The sequence below is a fragment of the Hyperoodon ampullatus genome (genome assembly GCF_949752795.1).
Source record: "Hyperoodon ampullatus genome assembly, chromosome: 20".
In the NCBI taxonomy this organism is placed as follows: Eukaryota; Metazoa; Chordata; class Mammalia; order Artiodactyla; family Ziphiidae; genus Hyperoodon; species Hyperoodon ampullatus.
In genome coordinates, this window is record NC_136933.1 from 15,937,603 (window position 1) to 15,957,963 (window position 20,361).

Here is a 20,361-nt window from a genome sequence, read left to right on the forward strand (position 1 = left end):
CTCCTGGCTATCGTAAATAGTGCTGCAATGAACACTGGGGTACGTGTGACTTTTTGAATTATGGTTTTCTCAGGGTGTATGCCCAGTAGTGGGATTGCTGGGTCATATGGTATCTCTATTTTTAGTTTTTTAAGGAACCTCCATACTGTTCTCCCCAGTGGCTGTATCAATTTACATTCCCACCAACAGTGCAAGAGGGTTCCCTTTTCTCCACACCCTCTCCAGCATTTGTTGTTTGTAGATTTTCTGATGATGCCCATTCTAACTGGTGTGAGGTGATACCTCATTGTAGTTTTGATTTGCATTTTTCTAATAATTTAGTGATGTTGAGCATCTTTTCATGTGCCTCTTGGCCATCTGTAAGTCTTCTTTGGTGAAATGTCTATTTAGGTCTTCTGCCCATTTTTTGATTGGGTTGTTTGTTTTTTTTGATACTGAGCTGCATGAGCTGTTTGTATATTTTGGAGATTAATTCTTCATCTGTTGCTTTGTTTGCAAATATTTTCTCCCATTCTGAGGGTTGTCTTTTTGTTTTGTTTATGGTTTTCTTTGCTGTGCGAAAGCTTTTAAGTTTAATTAGGTCCCATTTGCTTATTTTTGTTTTTATTTTCATTACTCTAGGAGGTGGTTCATAAAAGATCTTGCTGTCATTTATGTTAAAGAGTGTTTTTCCTATGCTTTCCTCTAAGAGTTTTATAGTGTCCAGTCTTACATTTAGGTCTCTAATCCATTTTGAGTTTATTTTTGTGTATGGTGTTAGAGAGTGTTCTAATTTCATTCCTTTACATGTAGCTGTCCAGTTTGCCCAACACCACTTATTGAAGAGGCTGTCTTTTCTCCATTGTATGTTCTTGCCTCCTTTGTCATAGATTAGGTGATCATAGGTGTGTGGGTTTACCTCTGGGCTTTCTATCCTGTACCATTGATCTATATTTCTGTTTTGGTGACAGTACCATACTGTCTTGATTACTGTAGCTTTTTAGTATAGTCTGGAGTTGGGGAGCCTGATTCCTCCAGTCCAGTTCCTTCTGTGGACTATTATTCCAGTTCCCTCCGTGGACCATTATTCCAGTTCATTCTGTGGACAATTATTCCAGTTCCTTCCATGGACTATTATTCCAGTTCATTCTGTGGACCATTATTCCAGTTCCTTCCATGGACTATTATTTCAGTTCTTTCTGTGGACCATTATTCCAGTTCTTTCTGAGGACTATTATTCCAGTTTATTCTCATGGCTCCGTGGGTGCAGGGCTTTTTGCTGTGAGCCTGTGCTGCACTGGTCAGATCTCGGGCTGATGTCTTCTGGGCTGTCTGACATGTTTAGATGTCACGGAAAGAGAAGAGTTCACTGCCCTGACCTGGTCTTCTTTGAGCTTTGCAATGTATTCCAATGTGTTAGATGTTTCATGTCAATATTAACACTGCTCCACTAGGGTCTTAAAAATATCCAGCCAAGTTTAAAAAGTGTTAGCTACAGAAAATTATAATTTCATTTGGACCTGGAAATAGGAATTGGCACCAAAACTTTTTATTTGACTGTCAGTCACTTCACACTTTCCCAGGCTCAGTCTGGGTGTAGTGATAGGTTTGGGGACTGTGATAAAAAGACATTCGAGTCTGGGATAGACTGTCGATGCTTGAAAGTTATCTTGTGCTCTTGGGATGTGAAAGCACATTTCTATTTGAAGAATCAGAGTCTTAAAAGAGGAAGGGCACTTTAGAAATGATCTCTACTTCTTTATATCTAAGTTGAAGTCACATATACCAAGAAAAGCTAAGAGACTTGCCCAAGGTCACATGGCCAGTGACGACCTGGGCCTACATCATCTCCCGATACAGTATTTTTTCATCACATCAAAATGCCCCGAGTTCTCCTTTTGAAGTTTTATTTGTGAAATTTAACATATTGGTGTTTTGATTTTTAAGCTGTGTATTTTATTGATTGAATGAATGTAAAGGAAGAACACACTCGTGTTTGTCTTCCCTACTCTCACACTGCTTCACTTCTGGTCCCCAGATGTGGAGGTTTCCCATATGTCTGACAGTTCTGCCACACCAGCCGAGTGTCCTACAATTTAACTCAATCCTGACATCATCCACCTGGAGATAGACTTGGACACCACAAGTCAAGGGCTCAGTCCCACAAGATTGCTACCCTCCTGCCACACACACACACATCAGATGCCAATGGTTAAGTCCAGGTTGTCACCTGTGCTCTGACTGACTGGTTAATAAATCAGGGGTTCCCATGACCCCCTACTCAGATTAGATTAATTTGTTAGAGAAGCTCACAGAACTCAGGAAAATATTTTACTTACTAGGTTACTGGCTTGTTTTTAAAAGGTATAACTCAGGAACAAACCAGATGGAAGAGATGCGTAGGGCAAGGTCTGGACCTTTCAAGGCCCCAAGCTTCTGCCCCCTTGGAGTCTGAGGTGTGACACCCTCCTGACATGTGGATATGTTCTTGTCCACCAACATGGAAGCTCTCCAAATCCTATCCTTTTGGGTTTTTAATGAAGGAATTATTGATTAAATCCTTGGCCCTTGGTGTCTGAACTCTCTGGAGATCTGGGGCATAGGCCTGTAGGTCCAACCCTCCAATCACGTGGTTGGTTCCCCTGGCAACCAGCCCCTTCCTTAGGGGCTTTCCAAAGGTCACCTCAGTAACAGAAACTCAGGTGTGGTTGAAAGGGGCTGGTTATTTATTAATAACAGAAGACACTCATTTTGCCTTTATGCTCTTGGAGCTGTTTCAGGAACTCAGAAAAAACTAAATACTATAACAAAAGATGCCCCTGTGGCTCTCATATAGGAAATGATAAGGGTTTTAGGAGCTCTGTGCCAGGAACAGTGGAGGAAGACCAAATATATATTTCTTATTATAAATTGCAATATCACACTGACTGACTGCTTATGGATAACATGCCCTAATGAACAAGAAAAATATGGAGAAACCCCCACTGACTAAAATTATTAAACAAGAAAATGGGGGGAAAGCACAAGATGGATATTGCTAAGAATTTCAGAAAGAGAGCTTTGCAAACTTCAGCTACATATTTTCCCCTTGGATATATTTACACGTGGTTATAACTTTTATATATTGTAAGCACATTTTCATGACTTATTTTGGTTTTTTATGTTCAAATTAAATATTTCCTATTCATTTACCCAATTAAGATGATACGGGTGCCTGCTGTATGCCAGGCTGTGTTCACAGTGCTGGGTGTATAGGTCAGTGAACCAAAAACACCTGGTTCCATGGTGTTTACAAACCAGTTAAAGCAGACAGGCAATAAACAACTATAGCAGGTGGTTGAAATGAAACAGTTTCTTGTTTTAATTTCTTGCACGGAAGTGCAGGAATACAGCAGTATTAGTCAACATCCCATCAGGAAAACGGAAACCCCATTAGTTATGTTAACAGAGGGAATTTAATATAAGGAGTTGGTTAAACAGGTATTAGAGGACTGAAAGTCATAGAGGGAACAAGTAAGGTAGGAATTGTCATCCTGTGCTGGGGGACCCAAGAGAAGAGAATGGGCTTTTCAGAACCTAGAAGCTTAGAGGAGGGGCCCCTGGAGCTGGGAACCAGACCTCAGAAACTCAGAGAAGACCCATGGAGTTAGGACCCAGACTCTGGGAAGAGGGTGCTGGCTAGCTAGTGCTGTTACCTTGAGAGCTCAGACGGGGGGCCCTGAGGGGCTGGGAACAGATCTCTGGGCAGGAGTGCTGCCCGGCTTGGAGGTTATCTCTCAGGGGTAGGCAAAGGGCTGGTGCTGGGAGAGTGGAAAAGAACTGGGAACTGATTGCTCCCGGAAGCAAATGGTGCTGTGGGGTGCAGGACTGTTGCCAGGTTACACTGGCAGGAACAGGAAGCAACCAGAAGGGGGCTGGTCCCTCCTCCTTCCTCTCACCTACCGGACTCGCTTTGGTGTGGTGTGCCCTGTGTGCAGAGCCACTTGGCAAGGAAGAAATATTGTCTGCAGAGCCCCCATGCCCACAACACAAGCTGTGGAGAAATGGGGTGCAGGGACCACACTTCACAACAGGCAGGGTCCCAACGACGTGAGGGGGCAGTGACTGTCATGGGCTGAAACTACTTGCTACGATACCCAAGCAGGACTTGCAGGAGAAAGGGCAGAAATCTGTTAAAAGTTACCACTTTAACCATTTTTAAGTGCACAGAGCAGTGGCATTAAGTACGTTCACACTGTCGGGCAACCAACTTCAAGAATTATTTTCCTCTTCCTGAACAGTAACTCCCCGCTGCTCCCTCAAATTCCCCAGCACCCCCAACCTTGACCACCACTCCACTCTCGGTTTCTATGAATTTGATTACTCTAGAAAGCTCACATAAGTGGACCATCCAACAGTTGTCCTTTTGTGTCTGGCTTACATCACTTGACATAATGTCTTCAAGGTTCATCCGTGTTGTAGTGCGCGTCAGACTTTCATTCCTTTTAAAGCTGGATAATATGAAATCTGGTTTTGTGACCCTTAGGCCAACATCCATGTGGAAGGACTTGAACACGGGGGAGATGACTGGTTTAGAGAGATTGTTTCTGGCGTGCTGTGGATAATCCCTTTCCCTGCTAACACACACACACACGCACACACACACACGTGCACACACACACACACACACACGGCATCTTGGGGGAAGAGAGGGAAATGTTTGTTCCATCCTCAAGTGGCAGGGCCCCCAGGAAACGTGACAAGGGATGGTGAAGCACGCTGGGGTAGCAGCTGGGAGCAATATTCACCCCAGGCCTGAAGGGGAAAGGGAAAAAGACTAGTTACTTGGCAAGAACTGTAATCTCTGGAAAGAGCAGCGAGCAGAAGTTGTGGCCGTCAGGAGAGAGAAACAAAGCCACCGTTAAACCCAGGCCCGTGTGGGAGGGAGCTGGCATAACAAAGAAGTTCACCTCTGTCTCCTCCCAAATCCTGCTCCTGCCCTTCATTGGCCCAAACCAGATGGAAGCCTGAGGGCAAAGCAGAGCCTCCTGGAGATGGTGCTAGGAGATGGTGTTGCTAAGAGAAGCATGGTAGGCAAAGGAAGAAAACACAAATCCAGATTGAATGTTTACCCCATCTAATTCTCCTCTAGTTGCTCCCCCTCCATGATGAAAAGTGGCCCCAGACAATCAACCTGCTATCAGGCAAATAGCTGGTTCCCTTGGAGCTTTGTATCCCATCGTGGGCTCAGGGTTTACTACCTCTGCTGGTCGACTGAGCACTCGGTCACGGGGGTAGCAAGATCAGCCTGGAAAAAGGCTCATATTATTGAGCACATATATAGCCTCCATCCTTGTCAACATGGCAGCCCAAGGAGTTCATGCACCCAAAGAGTCAAGGCTCTCGAGTAGTGGAGAAGGAGGTTGTGCTGGCCATCTTATACTCTTGAGTTAAAGATTCTCACACGGTGAGTCATTCTGAGAAGTCCATCCATACGATTCTCCCCCAAAATGTGTTTCTCTGTTACTAACATGCCAATCCGGTAGCCACTACATGGCGTGAAGCAAGTCATCTTGCCAGACCTTAGCTGATCTTTGGCCAAGCAACGTATGGCATCTCATTTCTGACTGGGCCACCACTGAGTCCGGACTTTGATGTACCTGATGGGCAAGCTTCTCGGAGCCCCTCACTTTGGGCAGGTTGGCACAGTGAATCCAGAACCTCTGATGAGGGCACCCATATTGGTAAATCTGGTACAATCCAAAATTATATTTCCCTCTTTTGGGCAGTCTCCCTCAGAATCCACATGTGTGGACATTTACCCCAGCTCTCTGTTTTCTACCTTCAATGTCTGTAATTCTCCTGGTGTGTAAGCCTTCGGGGTTTGACTTCATCTCCCTGGGCCGTGCAGGAAAGTGACTGGGTACAGACCTGGGGACAGTGAGAGGTGGAGGGAATGTAGGTGTGGAGGGGGCCAACCTGTGTCCCTCTTACAAGAAACCCTCTCTGGTGGGGGAACTGTAGGGCCTACAAGGAAATAAGGAGGTGCTGGATCCATTAATTGTCAGTTCTGTTTTCAGGGCCCAGTCTATCCCCCCAAGAAATGTCCTAACTTTCTCATAAAATACTTGGTGACTCTGTGAATGCAAGTAATTTGGTAACCCACAAGCTCTAACTTGGAGTTTAATTTTCAGCTGCTTTAGCCCTACAGCTTCAAGAGATAATAGAATCAGGCTTAAGAATGAAGTAATTTGTTTGTTTTACTCTTTCGTAAGCTCTCTGAATGTCTTATCTCCCTTCTAGAATTCCTTATCTTCTTCTGTACTGTTCTCAGGGATGCAGAGTTGGTCCCCACAGCCTTGCCTCTTTAGGTGCCTCATTCCTATGACCACAGGTAATTAACTGATTTAGCCTTTTGCTACTGTAAGCCATTAGCTGCCAGATTCCCATTCTGAAACATTAATGGTGGTTTTCAGAATCTTTGTATCTCTCTGAACGGACTGGACTGTAACAACTACTGATATTTTTAAAAAATTAGTCGAGGGCTTCCCTGGTGGCACAGTGGTTAAGAATCCACCTGCCAATGCAGGGGACACGGGTTCGAGCCCTGGTCCGGGAAGATCCCACACATCATGGAGCAACTAAGCCCATGCGCCACAACTACTGAGCCTGCACTCTAGAGCCCATGAGTCACAAATACTGAAGCCCACGTGCCACAACTACTGAAGTCCAAGCCCGCGTGTCTAGAGCCCATGCTCCGCAACAAAGACAAGCCACCGCAATGAGAAGCCCGTGCACCGCAACGAAGAGTAGCCGCCGCTCGATGCAACTAGAGAGGACTGTGCACAGCAACGAGGACCCAACACAGCCAAAAATAAATAAATTTAAAAAAATTAGTTGAAGTTTTTAATTGCAAGCAGCAGAAATTAATCCTAGACGTCTTAAGTAGAGAAGAAAAATTTCTGGAATACACTGGGGACTGCACGAAATCAAGAGAGCCTAGGCTGGAAAATGGGCACAAACCAAGACCATCTGAAAAAGACATTGCCAAGTTCCCACTGGAGCCCCCAGGGGAGGGTCTGTCCTTGCCTCCTCCAGCCTCTGGAGGATCCAGGAGTTCCTTGGCTTGTAAGCATAGCTCCGACTTCTAGCCTCCAGGATTGTGAGAAAGTAGGTTTCTGTTGTTTAAGCCACCCAGTCTGCGGTACTTTGTTATGACAACCCTACCAAACTAATACACCATCCCACCAGGTGAGGGAAGCAGGCAAACCTCCCTGCTTCAGTGGCCATGGAGAAAGGCAAGGCCCTGCATCTCACCAGTACTGCACACTAGAGGCTGTCCCTAATCACAAATACAGCTGCATGTGAGGCAGTCCAAAGACACAAGACAATGGCCACCAAAATGCTAGTACTGATGTGTTTCTGTATACTACAGAGTAGACACAAGGGAGCACAAGGTGGTGAATCCTAGCTGGGGTCAGGAAATATGACCCAAGCTGAACCTTCAAGAGAACTGTGTCTGGCAGGTGGGCTAGAGAAGAAAGGTAATTCCAGGCAGAGGGAAGAGATGAGCAAAAAGCACGAAGACCTCAAATGTCTAAACTGTTCGGAGAATCACAAGTCAAAAAGGTGACACCAGGTAAGGAGCTTGTGCCTGAGTGTGAATCAGCTAAGTTGCTAAGCTGACGGCCTTTTTGGGGACAGGCGATGTTGAGTAGCACTGTAGGACACAGGGCATGGAGCTGGGGGGTGGGACATCACAAGGGACAATGCTGGGGGTGGGCTGGGGTCAGACTGTGGAGGGCTTTATGACCTGCTGAGATATTTGGACTTTCTCTTTAAGTCCGAAGAGGGGAAGCAAGATGTGACTGTGACAGTGCTGTAGAGGATGAATTTCAGGGCACAGAACTGTGACGGCAGGGAGATTGGTGGGTTGGGAAACCACTGTATTAATCTGCTCTCCTAAACCCAGTTCTTTTTTTTTTTTTTTTTTTGGCTGCGCCACATGACTTACAGGATCTTAGTTCCCCAACCAGGGAATGAACCCATGCCCCGGCAGTGAAAGTGCCGAGTTCTAACCACCGAACTGCCAGGGAATTCCCTAAACCCAGTTGTCTATTCCAGTGTTGGTTTGTGACAGTGTTTTCATCAATCTGTAGTAAAATGATAAATTTTTAAAAGGTAGAGTACATTTTTCATAAAGCTGAATTTTATTTAATTTTAAAGGACTTCTTCAGTTCAAAATGGTGACCTCCCAACATCTGTGGGGATAAACTGTTTATTCATCGATGCAATCATGGTGTCAGTGAATAACAGGTTTTTAAAAAAAATATAGGTGTGTGCTAGCCTTCAAGTGAAGAAACAGCTGGTCCCTCTGGTTCTCCAAATGTCCCTTTGAGATTTCCCGGGTCCGTGAAATCCACAAGAGTGTGAACTCCTGGATTACTAGGGCAGGGCTTAAGCTCAGGCTGAGGCAGTGGGGAAGGAGACGGGGAGACGCATAAGGGGAATGAGACAGAGGTGGAATCTGTAGGACAACATACTTGACAGTCCAGATGTTACTGTACTTTGCACATGGACTCTCTTCCTGAATGTCAAATATACAATCAGATTTTTTTTCCAGTAATATCCCATGAGTGCCTCTTTTGGGTCAATTGTATTATAAACGTATTTTATAAAATACACCTACATAATTCACTCTCACATTTCTCCCCTTAATTCCATTCTTAGAATAACCATCATATGACTCATAGTTTTACGGTTGAGTACACGGGCTTCCCGCAAAAGCTCCTTCTTGAACAATCATTTGACGAGAAGATTCTAAAATGACCATGAGATTCCTTGTCATGCAACCTGCCGAAACCTTCTTCCCTCAGAGGAGAAGGGATGGGTACTGTGCCGCTTCTCTTCTGGCTTTGCCTTTCGTGATATCACAACCATCTCCTCCCCAGCTCCTGTGCCGGGAGCCTATTGCCTCGACTTTAACACAGACCGAGAGCTGGTTTCATCAAATTGACACGAGCAGCAAATGCCGGGGGTTATATTCTCATTTGTCTTAAATCTCATATTTGACTTTCTTGTCCTTCTCTGGCATTCTCTAATCTACACAATCAAGATGAACTGTGATAGAGTCACAATGAATACGGCCCAGCCGGTGCCCGCGGAGAAGCAGCCTTGGACAATAGATCTCATAATGAATATTGTGCTTCCTCATTTCCTACGTTTTTGTATTCTCCACCCGGAACAACCCCCCGTCCCTCACACAGACACACATTCCTCGCCTAGATGTTACCACCTTCATTTCCTTTATTTAGATTCTGGAGATACTATTCCACTCTGACACGAAGTCAATTTAGACACACAGTCTTCGAACATTTTCAAGAAAACCAAGTATTCTTTGGGACTATTTGATCTTTCCCCTAAAAGAAACCCCCTCATTTTGTCCACATTCTTTCCACATCTATTGACTCCAGGGTAACCTTTCGGTCCCTGTTGGGATTACAGAGAGGGTCCTGTTCTCCCAGAGCTACATATTTGGTTAGTTGAAAGCCCTGAGTTTGTTCTGCTCATAGGATTTCAATTAGAAATGCCGGCTGCCGTGCTCCTACCATTTCTACTATAATCTCTGGTGTATCATTAAGTGGTTCTGTGTAGCACAGGCAATACTAATTAGAACAGCACCCTGGCTTACATGCCTCATTATTTAGAGCGAGTAATACTCGGAGTTAAAGGGTCACCCCAAATTATATTTATTTATTTTATTTTTATGGCTGCGACTGGTCTTAGCTGCAGCACGCAGGATCTTCATTGAGGCATGCGGGATCTTTTGTTGCAGCGTGTGGGCTTCTCTCTAGTTGTGGCATGTGGGTTTTTCTCTCTCTAGTTGAGGCGCACAAGCTCAGTAGTTGTGGCGTGCAAGCTCAGTAGTCGTGGCGTGCAGGCTTAGTTGCCCCACGGCATGTGGGATCTTAGTTCCCCGACCAGGGATGGAACCCATGTCCCCTGCATCAGAAGGTGGATTCTTTACCACTGGACCACCAGGGAAGTCCTCACCCCAAATTATAAAAGCTGACACTGCTTGCTACCTTTGCTGCTCTATCGATAAATCATATGCTTGCTCCCTACAGTGTCACTCTTCACCTGTAGCTTCTTGAGAGTGAGCGCCACCCACCTCTGTTCTTCTCAGAGCTACTGAAAGCAACAGTTGCCTAGTAGTTTCTCAGTCGGTATTTCTTGCATTAGTCTAATTACTCTAGAACCCTAATAGCACGTGGCTAACCTCTCCTCTAACATGTATGGCGCTGACTATTGGTGATTCATGGTCTCCTCACCTCATGTTTTTTCTTGCTCTGCACAATCTCTTGATTTAATTCACTCCCTTTCTGTGGTGGGCTGGGTTTTAAATTATAAATGCTAACTGCCTCCGGGTGAAAAAGAGCTTTTAATAAACACCTTATTACCTCTTCACTGGACCAGCTCAACAACTTTAATTTTTTAATTGTGCAGAGATTTTTCCATGTAAATAGAAATGATCGTTAACTGGTTCCTTGCCTTTGCCTCTTGGGTCCATCCCCTGGACCAGGCTGGTGCTCAGGAGATTCTGTTTTTTAAGCTATTTGAGTCAGACCAAACTGTATTTGGTTGTGTCTGAACACTACATGCCTTCTCTCTTTGGGAATAAATGGTAAAAGTTAAAAAAAAATGTCACTGCCAAGTCCTAGGATAATGATGGTTTTTAAATGATTTCTAGTCCAGCCTGCTCCCCTGAGCTTCATATCCATCTTACTTGGTTGTCCTTCAGATACCACAAAAACAATACGTCCAAACCTGAACCCTCCCTCGGATGTATTCCCTCTGACAGTGAACTGTAGCACCATCTAAAGGGCCCTCTTTTTTATTCTTCTCTGCCTTTCTTCACATATTTTTACCACAGACACCGACTGAGTGCTGTGTAAATTGCAATACTCAACAAGGATGCAGCGATCACGAGATCCACTGTCCCTATCTGGAAAATGTTGCCATCAATTACAGAACATACGGAATATATACAAGCAGCCCAGGCCATACTATAAAATATAATGTGCTACTGATCACTATGGCAATTCCGTTACAACACCTAGTCCTTCTTATAGCCTCTTTCCTGTAGATGCATACATGTTAAGTAACCTTCTCTGGCTGTATTCACATGCATTCCAAAGGAAGCGTTTGTCACAGTTTATATATGGTCATTACCAAAGTTTCCTTTTGTTTGCCTTTCATTCTCACTCTCTCTCTCCCTTTATTTTAGGATGGAGGTGGTAGATCTTACAGGATCAGCCTTATCATATCACTGCTTCCTCTTCAGTGTGTTCTTTGCCTTAACTCTTCATCAGTCACGAAGTCCTATTAATGTGATGCTCTCTCCTTAGTATCTCTTGTATTTTCCCCCTCCTAAGCATCCTTAACATCATTCTTTGTCTACAGTATTTAACTAGGTTCTTTCTCTGTGAACCTGTCCAGGAAATATTAGTCTACACTCTTGCCATAGATTTCTGGAAACCAGATCAGATTTTGTCATTTCTCTCATTGACATAATTCTATGGCTTGCCATTATGTCCAGGATAAAATCTAACTTCTTAGAAAGCTAAACGAGGTCCTATGTGGTCTGACTCCTACGTACTGTTACAGCATCACCCATCCCTCCCTCCCTCCCTCCCTCCCTGTCGACTGTCTAGGTAAGAGTGTGAACTCTGGAATCTAACCTTCTGGTTTCAAATGCTGGCTCTGCTATGTGACCTTGGAAAGTCACTTATGTTCTCAGTTTTCTTGTCTATAAAATGGGGACAAGATAGTTCCTGTTTCATATAGTTATTGGGTAGATTGAATGAGTTAATATATGTTAAATGCTTATAACAGGCCCTGGATGGTAGTAAATAATATATGTTGTGTGCACATGTATGTGTGTCTTGCTATTATTAAGTTACTTGAAGTTCATCAAAGATTATAATTAGTCTCATTTCTTTTTTTTTTTTTTTTTTGTATATGCTGTTTCCTATGGCTAGAATCATGCACTCCCACTTTACCTGACTTACCCCTACTGTCTTCGGAGCTCCAACTTGGTTGTCAGTCTCTCAAGGAAGCATTCACACGCAGCCCCCGCCCACCGCCCCCCCACCCCAGGCTGGATGAGTTGCTCCTATGGCACCTGTGCACCCCTGGATCATAGCATTCATCATACCAGATGTGGGCTCTTGGCATCTGTGGTCTTAAATACTTGTGATGGCCCAAAGGTCCATGAGGTAGTAATTTGTAATAGGTTTATTTTATCTGTTAATCTTTCTATCTATCAATCAGTCTATCTATAGATCGACAGATAAAATAAGGCAAGGCATAAGTAGCTTGGGGATTCAGAAGCTCAGAAGCTCTCGGGATGTATCCATACCAATAGTAAAGGTTCTACCATATTTTAATTTTCTATTTCTTTGTATGTTTCCCGTATTAAATTTTGGATTCCTAAATTGGGGGACTTAAAAAAACCTTTACCGTAGTGCCTTATATTTACATAACAGAGGTTTAAATAATATTTACTGAGTGAATGAATGTGTATTTTTAATTTAATACAGATTTTTACCCCAAAACTGACTTTGCCCCTGAACCGTAGCTTGAGGTGCTGACCCTCTTCTCAGGAAAATATACACACATGGTTAACCTCAAAATTTCAGAAGGTTTGAGTCACCTTTGCCCTCAAGGACAGTTTCCCATTTATTCAAGGAGAAAGGGAGAAGGAATGCATTTTTTAATACTAAATACTCCAGAGATGTATGGCTGATAAAGTAAAAGGACTCATTTGAATTCAACTTTTGAAAAGATAGATACTACCCTATTTTGTCTTTGCCCAGCAACTTCTTGGAAAAGGTAACATGATTCGTTTTCAAGAGAGGCAAATTTGGATCATAATTTAGTAAACTTATAGAAAGTCAATTATCTTTATAGGTGTTTAGGGACTCTGATTCGGGGATATAGAAGAAAAGTTCCCCACCCCTGCTTTCACCCGAGTAGCTCACACACGCCTGCTGCACTATCTGAAATTCTTTTCATTCAGTCACTTTGTGACTAAGGCTCGGAACACTCTGCCCTCAGTGGCATATCTGAGAGGGTGAATGCGTTTGGGCACAAATGCCTGAAGGAAAGGTGCTTAGACAGCCAGGGTGGCTGGTGACAAAGCAGCCCCTAGGTCAGGGCAGGAAGGGTGAATCCCAGGGGACAGCCTTTAGCTTTGCCACTAGCATGGAGGCTCAGACGACAACATCATCTCCTTTATGATTAAGGCAGGCTCTAAAACTGCAAAAGGAAGGGTGAGATCTTTTGGCTAGTAGCTCTTTCAAGACTCTTCCTAAATGTTCTTCCTAAAAAGCCAAGCTTCGTGGGTCTCAGTGGTACAGATCGTATACCTGCATATGACTGAGAGATAACATGTTAAAATGTATATGCATATTCTGAAGACCAGAGAGAAGCTTTCCAAAGCACACCCAAATCAGTGCTTCTTAAAGAGGGACCAAGAGTGGGGTGGATGGGGAGCTCAGGGAAGTTCAGGGACCCTCCTGAGAATCACTGTGTGTAATAAAGGGGTACAGTTCGTGGCACTGAGGTGCACACACAAAGGATGTGAAGACCGAGGAAAATGGTTGAGAACTATGATCGAGATTAAAGTCCATGTGCCTCATTTACAGGTAAGAAATCAGGTCCCCAGGTGTTACAGGATGGGCTTTTCCTACCGCACCAGACATCTCTTCAGACCTCATTTTACATCCTAAGACCTCTCCATTACAAAGTGCTTTCTGTCATACAAAGTCCTTTTTTTTTTTTTAAGTAACTCAGAGTCTTTTGATGAGCTTCATGACAGACCTGCTCTATTATGAAAAAAGAAAAAAAATAAATGTGAACAACGAAGAATACCTAGGAATACTTGTCAAAGTGACATGGAAATAGCTGATAATATGAGCAAATATTGAACAGTTAAGTTGTACTGGAATGACTTAATAACATTTAGTCATATCTCTTAAATAGTTACATTTAATTAAACCACTGGATTCAAAGTTGACTCTCAGTGCTTGTAACTTTTTGAGGAACAAGATGAAATCAACCAATTTAATTTTGGAAGCAAGTACTGTATGTTTTACAGAAAGCTGAGGAATTGATTTAGAAACTACTCTTATAGTTCTGGCATGTTTCATATATTAACAGTTCTTTCGAATCCCTTCTTCTCTGGGTAATTTATGCATATGTCAAGAGGTCAACCTGGGCTGTAGCTGGTTCAATATTTTTATTATGTAAAATGAACTTTAGTATTTGTTTTTTTCCTAATAGGTCCTGTATTCCCTTCAAAGGCTCATGCAGAGTGGTTCGTCGTCTGAAGGGCCTTGCTATTTGATTCCACTCCTACTACTTTGCATTTACATTATACATTGAGAAAATTATGAACAACAGCTATCACTCTCTGAGGGTGGAAACTGCCATGAATCACAAAGACAAGAAGTAATTTTCTGTAATCACAAGATGACTCAGGTTAGTAGCTTTCAGCTATCACAGCAATTCACATAACATGAGTATATTCGGGAAACCTAATTAGTCCCAATTCCTTTAATTTACAATTTATGACAATGTGATATAAGGTAAGCTGGAGTTTATTTTTGCACTAGGTGGAAAAAAGAATTTGAAAATAGTTGTCCAGGGTGAGTTAAAATTACAAGAATGTATTTAGTGTTTTATTAGAGAACAAAATGTGTTTCTAGGACTTAAGCATATTGTGAAATGATAGTTTTTATCATTCAAAAGGTTGCGGTATAATTTGTACTTGAAAATAATATGTAGGTGTTACATTTGAAGTATCATATATTAAAAAGTTTTTTAAAAACCTATGTATTTTATAATGAAGTCTTTTTATAATGTAAGTAAAGTCTTTGAACTGTCCAGGCCAATTTGTATTTTCACTTTAGAATTATAGTTTGAATCCATCTTTGAGATTTAAAGCAGTTCTATTCTCTTTTTTTAAATATTGTGTCTTCTGTGGCATTTATAACAAGAGAACAATGTACAGTTATTTATATTTGTTTTTAGTTATAAAAATGTGACTATTGTGTGTCTAGGGTATATCTCTGAAACAGGCCTCTGCAAGGGAAGGAAATTATGAAACACAAAACACAACCGGGAAAGCTCAGTCTTAGCCCTGCTTCCTGAGTGCCTCTTGACTCCTACCAGGGGATTAATGATTTATGACCGAATATCTGAGGACCAGTTTATCTGGAGTAAAGCACTGTTGTCTTGCATAGGGAGCTAAGGAAACAGCTCACTGATTCATTAGTTCTACAGTTAATTATTGAGTGAAGGCACTATGATATATATAAAAGAAAGATCAAATTTCAGTTCTGCCCTCCAGGAGCTTCTAATCTAGTTGGGAACATATACAAAGTTGAGAGTTCAAGATAGTATCAGGAGAAATGCTCTAAGAGTGATAGTGATAATAAATATGCAGTATATAGAAATACTGAGAGAAATTATTATTTTTATGGATAGCTATCCTTAAAGTCTTTATGGAGGAGAAAGAGGCTGAGCTAGACTTTGAAGGTAAGATTTTGGAAGGGAAGCATTTCAGATGAGAAAGAACAGCCTGCTGGCTTCAGCAAAGACCTGGATGACGAGCTATAAACAAGGCCCACTCAGGGAAAGGTGAGTCGAGTTCTCTGGGTAGAGCTGAGAACTTGAGCTGTGGCAGTTATAGGACATGGCTAGAAAGCTAGACTGGGACCAGGTCATGGAGGTTTTTGAATGCCAGATGGAGGAGTGCAAGCTTCATCTCATAGAGGTCTCCTGAAGGGTTTTCAACAGAGAGGGGAGATTATCAAATGCACATTATAGGAAAATTATCCAGCATCGGCATGAACTAGAGATTCTAAACTGCGTTTCTTGGGTTCATGGAGGGAAATTACAAGTTACAGCCATCAGGCTAAGAACAGCACATATGCAATGTGGTCTTTGCAGTTGCCTTTTACTATAGGAGTGTATGGTGTGTCCAGCAAGTGAATAGTGATTGAAAAGGAGTATTGCAACCTCCCAGCATGATGGATATATTAGAGGTGACGGGTGTGAGGAGTGGGAGGAAGGCAAGGGGGACAGAGAGACCAGCTAGAAAGCTGTAAGAACAGCTCAGGTACTAGGTTGTGGCAGTACAGAGAAGGAAGACGGAGAGGTGGCAAAGATGGCAGCACTATGACAACAGCTCTGATCTTCTCTTAGTCTAGCGTTGGTTCCAATAGGACATTGCGTCCCACTATGTTCTGTTGCCAGAGGGCTCCAACAAGAGCCCTTTCATCTATGTGTGGCAAGTCCTCTTGGGACTCTGGTGGCCACAGCGCATCTCTTCCACTGTGACACCCCCTGACGTCCATGTGGTGATTGTGAAGATGCATTCAAGTCTGAAATAAAGTGCTTTGCCTGCAAACATCAAAACGAACAAGAGGAGGGATATGTTGGGAGTATACTAAGTAGCTGATATAACAGTAGAGCTGCAAACCAAACCTCAGGAAAGGTAAGACTTAGGAGAAACTGGAGGATATTTCCTTTAGTGATTTGACTTCAACTACCTCTTGTCAGTTTCTCAGGGGAGAGAGAATGATTGTCCTAGATTAGGTCATGTGTCCACCCCTGTCCTACGTGACTGGCAGGCTCCAGCGTCACTCGAAGTCCAAAGAGAGGTGCAGTTCCTCAAAGGAAGAGTGGGTAAGCAGAAATTTTTAAAAGTATTTAATCTCTGAAATGTCTGGGATTGTAAATAATGGTCATAAATGCTTGGGCTCAGGTTTGGGGAGAGATTAAGTATTCCCTCGAATCTTAGATCTCCAAAATTATTTTTCACTACTACCTCTGACAGATTCTCTTCTTTTTCAAACTAATGTCTTACTGTTAAATACACACACACACACACACACACACACACACACACGTTGACAGAAACCGCTTCCAGCAATACCTTGATGCCTTCACACTTTCAGGTCCACAGATATTAGTGTCCTTTCTCCCTGCCTCTCTCCTTTCCTTCCTTGGCTCACAATATTAAATTAAGTTTTAAAAAGTGGGATATAGAACCGTATTCTGTTTTCTCCCAATTTTGTTCTATCTACAGTAAAACGTATTAGTATTTATAAAGAAAAAACAGGACAAACTCACATAGTAACAAGTTATCTTCTAACAGAATATGATTGATAGTTTTTACTTTTTCATTATCTAGATAGATAATCAACATCCTTTATGATGAGCTGTCTGTTCCCTTATTTTTGGCTTAAAACATGCACACTGTCCATCCATAAAGAGGAGTCACTCAGGGACCTGGGCTGATGCTTCCAGGATCGCAGAGACACACACTGGCTCATAAAGCTTCTGCCCAGAAGTGATTCACATCTTTTCTGATCACATGTGCTGGTCAAAGCAAGTCCCATGGCTTTGCCTGAATCAAGCTGGGTAGACAAGTGTTATCCTAGTTACATGCCCAGAACAGGAAAACCAAACATCTGTGACCTGTTACTGACCACCCTGTTGCTAGAAGCAAGGATGCTGATGTTTCTCTCTTTGCTTCTCTCTCCATGGGAGACACACCAAGCCAGTGACCTCTCCTATTAACTTTCTCTCCTCTTTTCTGCTTTCCAAGGAACCACTTTCCATTGTACTTAACATAAAGCCCAAAATAGTTCTTCAAGTGTTTGGTGCATTACGTTCTATGACTTCTCTGTCCCTTTCAAATTACTTTCTCTTCTTTCGTGACTCACCAACAAGGCATCAGCTCCAAGGGCTGGACTTTGTCAGCACACAGATTAAGAAGCCTGGCTAAACCAAACCCTACCTTCCTAGCTACAGCTTGAACCCTATGTTACTACTTTAGTACTAGTCTTACTAGCTTAGTCATATTACCGGATTCACAAGGAATTTGCATATGTGTATACTGCAGGTAACTTAAATCCACAGACGGTTGAAAATGTCATATTGGATGGCCCCAACTCTACAGATCAATTTCATGGTCAGCTATATATTCTGCAGAATATAATCTTAAGTGTAAAGGAAACAAAATGGATTTATATTGTTCACACACTTTATAATAGCTCTTTGAGGTTACTTGTTTATAGTAGAAGGAGGGCAACTTGGGGGGAAGACTTAGAGAAAGATCTCCACGGGGTGCTGTTCAGATACTACAAATTCTGAGCTTGTAGTTGGAGCCAGATGGAGGGGAATTGAGTTTATGTTGATTTTTCCACTTAACATGGGCAAGTGCTGTAAAGTATTAAAATGTATTTGTTTTACGGTTCTCAAGACTGTATGGCCTGATTGATTCCTCGAGGGGGAAAAGTAAATTAAACAGACTTAAGTCTACTGAGATTTTGATTAAAGAGAAAAGCGCTCCGTGTTTGGGTTTTTCTCATGTGTAGGCAGTTATAGCCAGCCATATGTTTACTTTGTAAATTCTAGTTGAGGGTGCAATATAAGCTGTTTCAGTTTGGGTGGAAGTTTTGTCAGACATCACAAATGAGATTTGTACTCTGTCAGGAGTTTGCCAGTTTTTTGCAGGGACTGTGGGCAGGTCCGTAGTAATTAGGGATAACCTACTGCTAGTTTGTTCTAAGAGTGAATACTGAAAAGCTCTTCCTCACAGTTGAGGGAATGATGGAATTAGAATATTATCATTTGGTGATAGTATTACTCAGCCATAAAAAAAGAATGAAATTCTGCCATTTGCAGCAACGTGGATGGACCTAGAGAATATTATGCTTAGTGACGTAAGTCAGAGAGAGAAAGACAAACACCATATGATTTCACTTACATGTGGAATCTAAAAAATAAAACAAATGAATGTATGTAACAAAACAGAAACAGACTCACAGATATAGAGAGCAAACTAGTGGTTACCAGTGGGGGAAGGGGACGGGCAAAAGAGGGTTATGGAATTAAGAGATATAAACCACTACGTATAAAATAGATAAGCAACAAGTTTACATTGTACAGCACAGGGAAATACAGTCATTATTTTGTAATAACTTTAAATGGAGTATAATCTATAAAAATACTGAATCACTATGTTGTACACCTGAAGCTAATACAATATTTTAAATCAACTATACTTCAATTAGAAAGAGGCATCAATGGACTGGATGCGAAAAGTGGTGAGTGAGATGATGAGAAATAGGATATTTACATGGTCTCAAAGTATCTCTCATATTTCTTAAATAGAAAGCCAGGGAGGGGTGGCGGAGGGGCAGGCACTTTACAGTGGAGTAACTAATCAGATGCCATCTTACCCAAGTGCTTCCTACTTCCTAGAGTGGGAGTAGTGAGGGGGTGGGCGTATGGAGGGAACACAGAGGCTGTGCAAGGACATTACCTTCTCTTACCATATTCCCATCTACAAGCTTGTGGGTGTAGGGTCCCCTCTCTTCCCACACTCCCCAGGTTACTCTCTTCTACCAAAGCCAATGTTACCCTCTGTACTCAGAGTCCATTCTGGTTGTTTGTTTGCTTGTTTGTTCATTTTTTGAAGGCCTGCTGTGTGCTAACTACTGAGGATTCAGCATTAAGTAAGGTAAGTCCTATTTACCTAGGATCTTCCAGCCAGTGCTAGAGAAAAATATCTAACAGACTGTTACAGTCCTTGGTAATCTGTAGAGGATGCATGGGATGCAACAGGAGTACAAGGGGCAGGACTGAGCTAGCTGGTATGCACGAGTAGGGTCAAATGGGTTCTTCAGAGATTAATAATACTTTCATATTGGTTGGTAAAAAGCCACATTCTGAGCACTTCCCTGGGATACTACTCCTCACTCACATGCCACAAGACAATAATTAAAAGATCAAACCCCAAATAAGCAGAGGCCTCTAAGAGCTGCTCTTGTACTCTGCCCACTCCTTTCTGATTGCCCTTATCCTGCATGGAAGTCAGGGAAGTCTTCCTGGAGGAGGCGATGCCTATGCCAAGGATGAACAGGAGTTCGCCTGGTAATGCACAGCAACAGTCCAGCCCCTGGATGACACGGGCTGTGTCATGCCTGAGAAGCCACGATCACTGAGTATTACAGGTGCATCTGATGCTGGGGAAGGGTGGTGAGAAATGGCTTCAAGAGGAAAATGGAGGCCGGATCAAAAAGAGCCTTGTATGCCCCCTGAGATACCTGAACTTGATCAGACAAGCTATAAAATGCCTTTGAAAAAGTCTAAGATAGGAAGCAACACAGTAAGACTTGTGTTATAGAAAAACAGTTGTGGCATAATTGAAGGAAAGGGATTGAAGGGCAAACAAACAAACAAAAAAACTGTTCACAGCCTGTTGAAGCAATTCAGGCAAGAAATGAGGACCTTTTCTAAAACAGAATCAGTAGGATATAGAGA